General features: G+C 37.7%; 1 long non-coding RNA gene across 1 annotated transcript in view; it reads right to left on the reverse strand.

Moving 5' to 3' along the window:
* LOC128942349 (uncharacterized) overlaps positions 1-9,267 on the reverse strand; it is a 58,601-nt gene extending 49,334 nt beyond the window's left edge. Inside the window, exon 1 of the long non-coding RNA XR_008483618.1 lies at positions 9,197-9,267. This is a non-coding gene — a long non-coding RNA (uncharacterized LOC128942349). The remainder of the gene's footprint in view (positions 1-9,196) is intronic.
* Between the last annotated feature and the right edge of the window lie 488 nt (positions 9,268-9,755).

Below are 9,755 nucleotides of genomic sequence, written 5' to 3' on the forward strand. Positions count from 1 at the left end.
AAACATGTAGACACCTGATTTAAGCCAAGATATACCTCTTCAGTGGTATCCTCTACCCATTCAAGGTCTCACACACACCACAGTTATCACTATATTTATGCTGCTGCTACTACATTTATGTTACTATCTTTGTGCTGCCATTTACTAAATGGCCATGAGAATATTTTGTCCCTTATCCCAAAGAGATAGAAACCAAAATTAATTATGCTTTTGTTAGTGTAATGTTGGTCATAGATTAGGATGGGGCCAAATGTTTGGGACAACTGGGTACATTTAATAGAAGTCAGTTCTGGCTATAATGTTTGAAAAGGTACCACCCAAAGAAAAGATAAATAAGAAAATCCTAAAGTCTGTTTATGGCAACTAATCCTCATCAAATTACTGCTAATTAATGGTTCAAAATGAGTTAGAACATCCAGATCCCATTTTTATTGGGCAACATTACAAGATTGTCTCTTTTTCCCTGATTTATCTGAAGAGAGAGCTTAATGAAATTCCTCCCCCTTCTCCAGCCTCTCAAAAAACTCAAAAAAACCACTAAAAACCAAGCAAAAGACCAAAACCAAAACCACAAAAAAAAAACAAAACAAAAAAAAAATCAAAAAAAGGAAACAAAAAAATAACAAAACAAAACACCAAAAAAAGCCTCCACAAAGTGAAACATCTAGCATGCAAGCCCTCTGAGACAGGGAGAATACTTGGGGTCTTGACAAATAATGAATCACTTTTGGAAACCTTAATAGCAAAACTACATTAAAAATGTGACTTGTTTATGACTGAGAACTTTGTCTAAAACAACACTCGCAAAAAAATCAAAGTAGGGAAAGAATAGGGGGAAAAATGGTTAAGGAAAAAAATCTGGTTCCTGGAGATACCATTACAGGTGCCATGGGGAAAAATATTGCATTTCTTAAAATTAGGTACCATTTTCTGAACAATTCTTTTCTATATCCTCACAGTTTCTCAGTGCAAGATGTGCACTGCCAGAACTATCCTATTTTCCAGAGCTTCTGATGGGAAAAGATATTATGTTATAATGAATCTAACAATCTTATATCCTCTATATATAATGGACCCAGAATGCTCCAAAAATAATTGGAGTAGTTTCTTAACTTTAAGTCTTCTACTATTACCATTGCTTAGCAGCAAAGAGAATTGAACACTTTACTAAGTAATAACATGAAAACTCAAAGAAAAACTTTCCAACATATGGTCAAGTTTTATCAGGCATTGAGTGATTAAAGTTGAGTTCAGACCGTGGTTAGATGAGGCAGAGGTAGGGGGGGTTACCCTCTATATATTAAAATCCTACATTGAAACAGAGGCTGATGGAATGCAGAAAGACTGAACAGAGCTAAACAAATGTCATTAAGGACATCAGAATTTACATATCCTCCAAATATCACTTGTAGATCAAATTTCCAATTTCCTTGGAAAGTGGTGAAGACAATAATACTTGATAGATAAAAACAGATCAGCAATGCTACCCAAACCCCTAACATTGCAATAAGACTTAAGTCAGTATTTGAGCATCTTTAACCTACAAAAGAAAAACAAGTCATCCATCTACTTTAACATTAATTAACCTCTAATAAGCCCTGATACGTATCCATGGTAGATTTCCATTTTGCCTCCCTTCCCATAAGCAGGGTCACCCTCTTCTCCCAGGTTCTGGTCTTCCTTTGAATAATACTCTTTTGAATAGGGTCTCCATACCCCAGGCCCTATCTGAGAAATTACAAAACCTACTTGAATGTTTTAATTTGCAAGACAATTAATTTAAGTCTAATGTATTTAAATGTTATAGAAGCAACATTTTCAGGTCCATTTGTGTTGGTTTCTTAAACATCCATGGACATTCCAGGTTTGCATTTGCTCAGAGCTCCTGCATAAGCAACCTGAAATGGCTGTGATTTTGTGTCACGCTTGCATTGCTTGCTGTAGCTTTATAAAAGCACTGATGAAAGTTTTATTATAAGCATGTTTAATCTGATTTCTTTTTGTCCCTAACAGCTCTAGTAGAAAAAAATTCTTAACTCTCAGCTACTCTAACTACAATTCTCTGTAGCTATTTTTACTAAAAGACTGTTCACCTGTAAATGATTTCATCAGATACAATTCACAGGCATAACATTATGAGTGCTTAATTATAACTTAATTTCCAACATCTCTAAATAAATAAGGGCTTAGGTCAGTCAAGATTTCTGATGGAAACATGAGGACTCATCTTCCATATTATTTGTTTATGACAACCTAGTATTTAAAATTCCGATTTCTGTGCATTGAAATATCATTTACTCCAATTCTTGTATGCTTTAAAAAATAAAACAAACAAACCAAAAAGCCTCCAAGTACAGACAGGAAACCCACAAATAAATAAAAATAAAACCACCACAAATATATAGGAGATCAAGATTCTGTTTATTCTGACACAAAGTAAAAATTTTCCTAAAGAATATTTAGGGGCATTTTTTACACCATGAAAAAAGACTGAAGCCCAACCCCAAACAAACAATTAAAGAGGGTTTTTTCTGCCTTTTTTTTTTCCCCAGCCTCAGGAGATGCAATTTGCTGTTCCTTTCTGAAATAAAGTACAAATCCATTGACTGCAACATGAAAATTTCCAAGAACTCATTTGTTCAAGAACACATTTTGGTTGTTTACTAGGTGCTTGGCTAATGGAAAAAAAAGTTTGGAACAGTGACATTCAATTTTGCAATTAATGATCTATCATATCCATTCCTTGAAAGATGCTTATGCCTCAGCAGAACCAACTGGTATACTTAGGCAAGTAAGGCAACAGAAACACTTCTAATGTGAGGCACAATTTCTCTCCTAAGTTTATAGCAGCCTATGTGTTATCCTATTTCTTTCATTAGAAGATATTAATTAGTACTTCACAAAAGAGACCAGCCCTCTTAACCTCAAATTCGAGATGGGGAAAGAGATTCACAATGAAATACAGTATTGTCCAACAGGATATGGTTTGGCCCTCCCATACACTGAGGCACTTCCTATATGACCTACCAGGTTGTATTTTATCTTGTTTTGATTTCCTGGCTACAAACCTGATGTCAAATGCACAAACAGAGGTAATACATGCAGGAACTATATGGAAGCCAACTATAACTCAAATTCGTGGTGCAGTGGAATCAGAGCCTTTAGGAACTGAGTTTTCTAGGTTTTACGTAAATAATATAAAGCTCTGTATCAAGAATAAAAGTTAACAGAAGTGTACACATCATCTCCCACATCTCTGACCAAAAAAAGAGACTTTATTTTATTAGAAGTGTCTTCATTCTTCAGGCTCTACTGTTGTGTCTAACGCCACAAGGAAATGCACAGTGAGGGTGTCATGTTTGTGCATGCCTGTGACAGTGCATTGTCAGATGGCCCTCAGGAGACACCTTTGCCTCCTGGGTGCCACAGATGTACAGGCAACAAAACAAAGGGCAACAGATGTTGTTTTTCCAAGGGTGCATTTATGCAACTGCTTGCAACGCAAGGTTTAATACTCTTGAAAAATGCGCTGATATTGACTTGAGGTTAGATAATTAATTCAACACTAAAAAAGGCAATTGCTGAGAGGTAGCTACCAGGTTTTTTTTCTAAAAGTATATATTGCCTTCAAGAGAAAGTTTCCATGTAGGCACATCTTAGGTTCCGTGGTGGAGAAAGCTAAAGAAGAATGGTCAATAAAAAAAGGTTTCTTCTGTTAGCCGAAAACATCCATGCACATCAGCCAGTTCAACTGCCACTCTTTAGCCACAACAAATACAAGCTTCTTTAGAAAGATGGGGAGATTAAACAGTGTTTGTGAAACTTGTTAAGTATTTCTTGACAAAATACTTCAGTGTGATGATAATCTGTGGTAGAAAAAAAAGGCAAACCCCATCACTGCATTAGCTAAAGCACACTGTATCTCACCATCTGCAGCTCCGAGAACCATCAGCCACTCCATTTATTTCAAAAAGGACTGTTAGGAAGCTCTGTTGGGAAAAGCCTCATTTCATCCAAGTTACTTTGCAAACCAAGCCCCTGATGTTCACAAGCATGAATGAACCCTGGTACTGCCCAAGAAAGAACATTTCATTCTCAGGCTGTTTCTGAATATTAGTACCTGTCTTCTTTGAAATCCCATTCTAAGAAGGGAGCAGGAAATTCCTATGGAAAGGTTAGCACTCTGATAAACTCATAAAACACTGATGGCTTCTGTGTCTTGCTGAGACCACAGGCACTTCCACATCACCACATCATGACTGTGCTATGGTTATTAGCAATCTAAAATTAAAATACTTACTCTGAAAAGGGATCATTTTGCTGTTTCATGCTGTCAAATTAACCTGTAGGTGGGCAATGATATTTCACTGGGGGCTGAAGGTGAATGAAAATGGGATTAAGCTGAATGCTAAATTCAGCAGTATCAGAGGAAACCAGGGTCTCTGGAACCAAAACAGATGATTCTTGCAATGACTAAGTATTGGATTAGCAGCCTGAATGCTTCACCAATTTCATCTTTTTTTCCAATATTATATAAGGAAAGTCTCCCTGCTCAGTTCCTGCCAGTCAAATAGCCAGTTAAATGAGTAATCAACTCCAGACCAGGCTGGTGGTATATAGATGGCAATGCAATCACCCTGTTAATACGGCATGCAGATTTCAAGGGACAAAACACTAATTTAAAGTATCCTGCTTTCTCTTTAGCAGAAGGCTACCTAGCTTGCAGTATATGGGGCATCATCCAATTTTGACTTTCTGTTGCAGTGATAGGAGGGCAATCTGCCACTGCCACTTCTACTAACCTATCTCCAAATCAGAAATGAATTAACCACAGAGATGCAAGGATAGAGTTAGCAGAACCTTCACTAGTCATTTCAGTGAGATTAATTGTCAGGGTATTTTAAAACCCATTTTGACAGCAAGACAAGTTGAAACAAGGGACTGTCCTGGCTCTGTTTTCTCTGTGCTTGTAAATGTGTCAGATACTATGTTCCACAGGGAGGAGGGAGACAGCGGAGAAGAAAAGTTGGTCCTTCCCCAAGCACATCAGGGTGGTGTATGGAAACCTTTACTCAGACTCAGGATGAATAGAATGGAAGCCATGAAAGCTATAAGCAGACACATCCCAGCAAATTACTGTCTTACTGCAAGACAGCCACCCCTGGAGAGCACAGGAACAAGAAGATATGTCTGCTGATACCTGGGCACAGCTCATTCACCTGGCAGCAGAATATGTTTCAGGCTCTTAACAGCAGGAATGCAATGACTCCCATTTTTGCCAGGTAATGGCTTCCTAGTAGGGAAAAAAAAGAGGGGTTGTTTCTTGTTATTTTTAAATGCACTTCACTTTTTAAACTTTTTTTAGTGAAACTGTTTTCTAGAGGAACATGGGAGATGCCTTACAAGAAAAGAGCTGTTTGCAGGATCATTGCTCCGCTGTTCCCCACCAGAGCTGTTTGCATAGAAGAGTGGCTGTGAACACTTTTACATGAGCAAGCTGTATATTTCTATCACACTTTGCCAGACTAGAACTCAATCTGAGTACACTGTCAAAGGAGGGCTGATGGCAGGCAAGTAATTCATTCCCTATTCCAGGCTGTTAGCTTCCAACAAGCCCATTTCACGGGACAGTTAACAGATCCTCTCACGATAAGGATGACTGCTGAAAGCACTTAGGCTGATGTTGCTTTAATACGAAATCTATATTGAGGTGTTTGACACAAGTAGTGCCCTACAAAGTAGCTTACAAAGGCTGGTGGAGTGGAACAAGACATGAAACCTAATAACATTCCTCTTGTTTCTGAAATGCCAATGAAATCTCTTGATGCAGTATTTCTAAATAGAATGCTTTCACACAGCATTTTAGTTACAGCAAATGTAACTGTGCTTGTAGATTAATTTGCTAGGTAAAGATTTCACTTTGAAAGTATACTTTCAATTCTTGAAGCCCTTGCACACCTAACATATCCTTAGTAATATTTATGTCTTGTAACATTATTTCATTTTATTTCCTGGAGGGAAAACCACCGGAAAAATGGTTTATTGCATATGTCCCAATTTTATGTGGTATGTAGTTGTTTATATAATAAATATTTATAATGTAGGGCAGTAAAATATTGTACAAAGCTTCTACAGAGAAGATATTTTCAAGCATTAATTATAAAAGACAAAGAGTTCAAACAATTCTCCAGCAGAAATTTTTCCTCCTGTTTTCCAAAAGTGCTTTTGACTTGGGACAACCACATTTGAAATTGTCCTGGCTGTTTTCACAAGCATTTCTGGAAAATCTCCTCTTTCTCCTGCCCTGAGGGTCCTTTAAACTTCATTTCTGCTTGGATCCTTTGAATTCTTTTCCAGGTCAGTAGCTATCTAAACACAGCAGAACTCCCATGTTATGTGGTTGTCCTAATTATCAGAAGTCCTGAGTATTGCAATAGTTGATTCATGAAAAGATTCTTGAAAAGAATGAAGAAAAAAAAAATTAGTTCAATTGATTTGGTTGTAAGTTCTTTCTGTAGCCTTTATTTTCACAAAGATATACACACACATTCCCATGTCACTTGGTCAATAGAGAATGACTTGCTTGCTACTGTGCTGCTCACACTTTCACCCTCTACTTGCATTTGCAATTAAAAAGTATTAACTGAGCATATGGATTGCACTGAAGGTCAAGACCTGTTTTAAGTCATACCTAACAATTTTTTAGGCCAACCATTGAACAGTACCATCATTATGGTATCTGTATGCCAAGTGAAAACAGATATTGACTGCTTTCATCAATATTACCTTGTTCCATCAACTGTTTATAAACTGCACTTCCCTGTCACCATGGAAGAGGGACAGTGCAGAAACCCAAAGTGTCAGTGGTGGCTACCATGCTCTGGTTAAAGCTCATGGAGATAAGGACATCTCATCTCAAAATAATTATTTGGCAGTTTCCCTGAATTTTGAGAGACTGCTCAGAAAGTGGCTCAGCCAAATATTATTTGGGGTCTTTCAAGTACCCGGCAGTTTGTCCATGAACAAATTTTCAAATGTTCCTATATATCTGTGTTCATACCCCACTTAGTTTAGTGTTGAAATTGCATTCTCTCCACACTCCCCACCAAACACTGTGAATCGAGTAAAGAATAAGAGTTTTAAGTATCAGATCTGCAAATGCATCCTGGGATTTTGCAAAAGCCAAAAATCTAATTCTGGGAATGGTAATTAGTAGGGGGATACCTGTATTTGTCAGCCAAGAATCCACACTATTAACCTGTTTGCAATTGCACTTAACATGTTCATTGAACATACAAACATCAAATCCATAACATGCAATTCCCTGAGCAACTCCTGCTCATCCCAGTGCTGACCAGTAGGAAGGAGTGAACTCAGATCTGTTGTGCTGAGTTCTGACAACAATATCAAAGTGATTAAAAAAAAATTGGGAGAGGAAGAAAAAAAGAAGGTGTGTGTGGGAAAAATACTTACACAGTCCCAAAAGGGACACATGGTCATGACAGCTAGATGGTCTGTTATATGCAGGGAGGGAAAAGAAAAATCTTCATGCACACTGAGTACTTCTACCTTACACCATGGCCAAACCAAAACTGATGACAAATGTCAGCACTCACATGAGATATCGAGCAACAACTCCAAAATGCCCAGGAGGCCATGACTTTTTCCTCCTCCACCTCAGCTCAAATGTGCTTACATCCTCACTGGAATCCTAACAGGCAAGTGCCACACTGAAGTTCCACTGGAACAAAGGGAATGGTGCTGGAACACTTCTGAGCAGCTTCCAAGCCCTACATTAGTGAAACTATGAAGATATTCTTACATTCTAAAAAAGTTCATGGCCTCCGTTAAGTTGGAATACAGTTCTCTGTGGCCATCAGTCTGAACTTGTCACAGCTCTTTCATGGCAACTATAGGAACTGAATCACAAAGTGTCTGGGGGGAAGCAGAATCCCAAAAAAGCCAGTGAGTCATCCTACTGTGTCCCATTACTTCAGGGGGTGAGCACTATTCCCAGTACTCATGAAAGTGAGCAAGCCTGACTCGTCCACCTGACTTTTTCCAACACTAAACTCAGAAACCTGCATGGAATCTTACTCATGACAGTGGGCTTAGGCATTGGTAGACCTGTTACAGAAACTGTTGGAGTTTAAGAGCAGCAGTCATCAGAACTAAGTAGGCATGCAGTGAATTTATTGTTTAATAAATTTTTATGTTTCATGGTTAGCTTGGGAAGTCCCCACAGGAACCAAAGGGACCTTCTGCACCTACTTCAAGAGGCTTGATATTAACTTTGTTTTTAATAATTAAGTATCTAAATGAACAAAAGTAACAAGACAGCACTTTTGTGTTTCAGGAGCAGCAGTTGACACAGTAATGGTTTCATCTAAGGTGCTGTATTTCTTCAGAATACATCCAGCTGTCAGACTCTGAAGAAATGAAGAAAAACTAAAGAAGGAGAAAAAAAATTACATTTTCTGTAAATAGTATAGAGTTTTTCCAATAACTCACAATCATAGCACTATTTGCCTCCCTACTGATATTTGGTACTGACAATGCAGTGCAAATTAACAGAAGAAAGCCTTTTTGCAGACAGAATCATACAGAGTTGGACTGAAGCTTCAGCAGGACATTAAAGAAGCTACTCCAGAAAATGAAAATATTTATAATATATATTTTTAAAGGAATACCTCTCCTAGCCATATCATCCTTTACAAGTGGAGTCTGCAGAACAATTTATGCCTTTTGCTTTCTGAATTTCTTCTTCAGAGTGAATCTGAATGACAGAAAACACAAACTGCATGTGACCCCTTTTGTACTGGAAAGGAATGAAGAAAACAGCAGCAGCAACCAGGCCCCTTTCCTCTACCCACTGAAACAAGTCCCAGCATGGCCTTAATGTTGCAATTTTCTAATTAATACTTGAAAAAAAAAAGTGATATATTCACACCCAATCCATAATACGAAAATGAAGAAGGTTTTCAGGCTGTGAAGGTAAAATATCAAGCTTCCTGCAGCTGAGCTGAATGGATTTGAGAATCCCTTAGAGTCAGCATCAACCATCACTGACGCACAAGCACAGCACAGTTTGAAGAGATTTGTGCTTAATTTGTGATTAAAGACTTGCAATTCATAAAATAGAAAGAAGCAGAGAAAGAAATAAAGCTTGTCTGTAGACAAATAGATTCCAGCCTACCTGTGTTTTGTACTTCTGTCCATAACTCTGGTAGCTGGTGCTTTTCTGTGCAGATAAAACTATCATCGAATTGATTGTCTCAGTTGCTAAGGAAACCAAAGGGATGATGCTAATGGATACTATTTATGACACTGGGAACATTCAGAAACATTTGCCATGAAAAGATGGAGTCACAAGTTAGTTAAAATCTACATTGAGTCTTAGCACAGAAAAGAGAACTAGATAGAATTTTTTCCTTTTTGTCTTACCTCTGACATTTTATTTTTTATCAGATACTTATAGCTTTATGCTTGGTTTGGCTGTCAGCACCACTTCATAGTCATTTCTATAGCTTTATTTCAAAACACAGGAGTTAGCTTAAACACATTATTCTAATTCTAAGCAGCTGAGTCCAGGATTTTTTTAAAGCATCACACATGATGCAAAATAGAATTTGACTTTGGGAATGCTCTCCAGAGGACAGAATTTTTGAATCAAAACCATTGCATTTTATAAGCTTCTACCTTTGCTTTTACGAACTGTAAGTTATGGAAGATTTTCATAGCAGACTTAGCAGACC

Source organism: Melozone crissalis, unplaced genomic scaffold (assembly GCF_028551555.1).
Source record: "Melozone crissalis strain CALT ecotype California unplaced genomic scaffold, PUWL_Pcris_2 ptg000042l_1, whole genome shotgun sequence".
Classification (NCBI taxonomy): domain Eukaryota; kingdom Metazoa; phylum Chordata; class Aves; order Passeriformes; family Passerellidae; genus Melozone; species Melozone crissalis.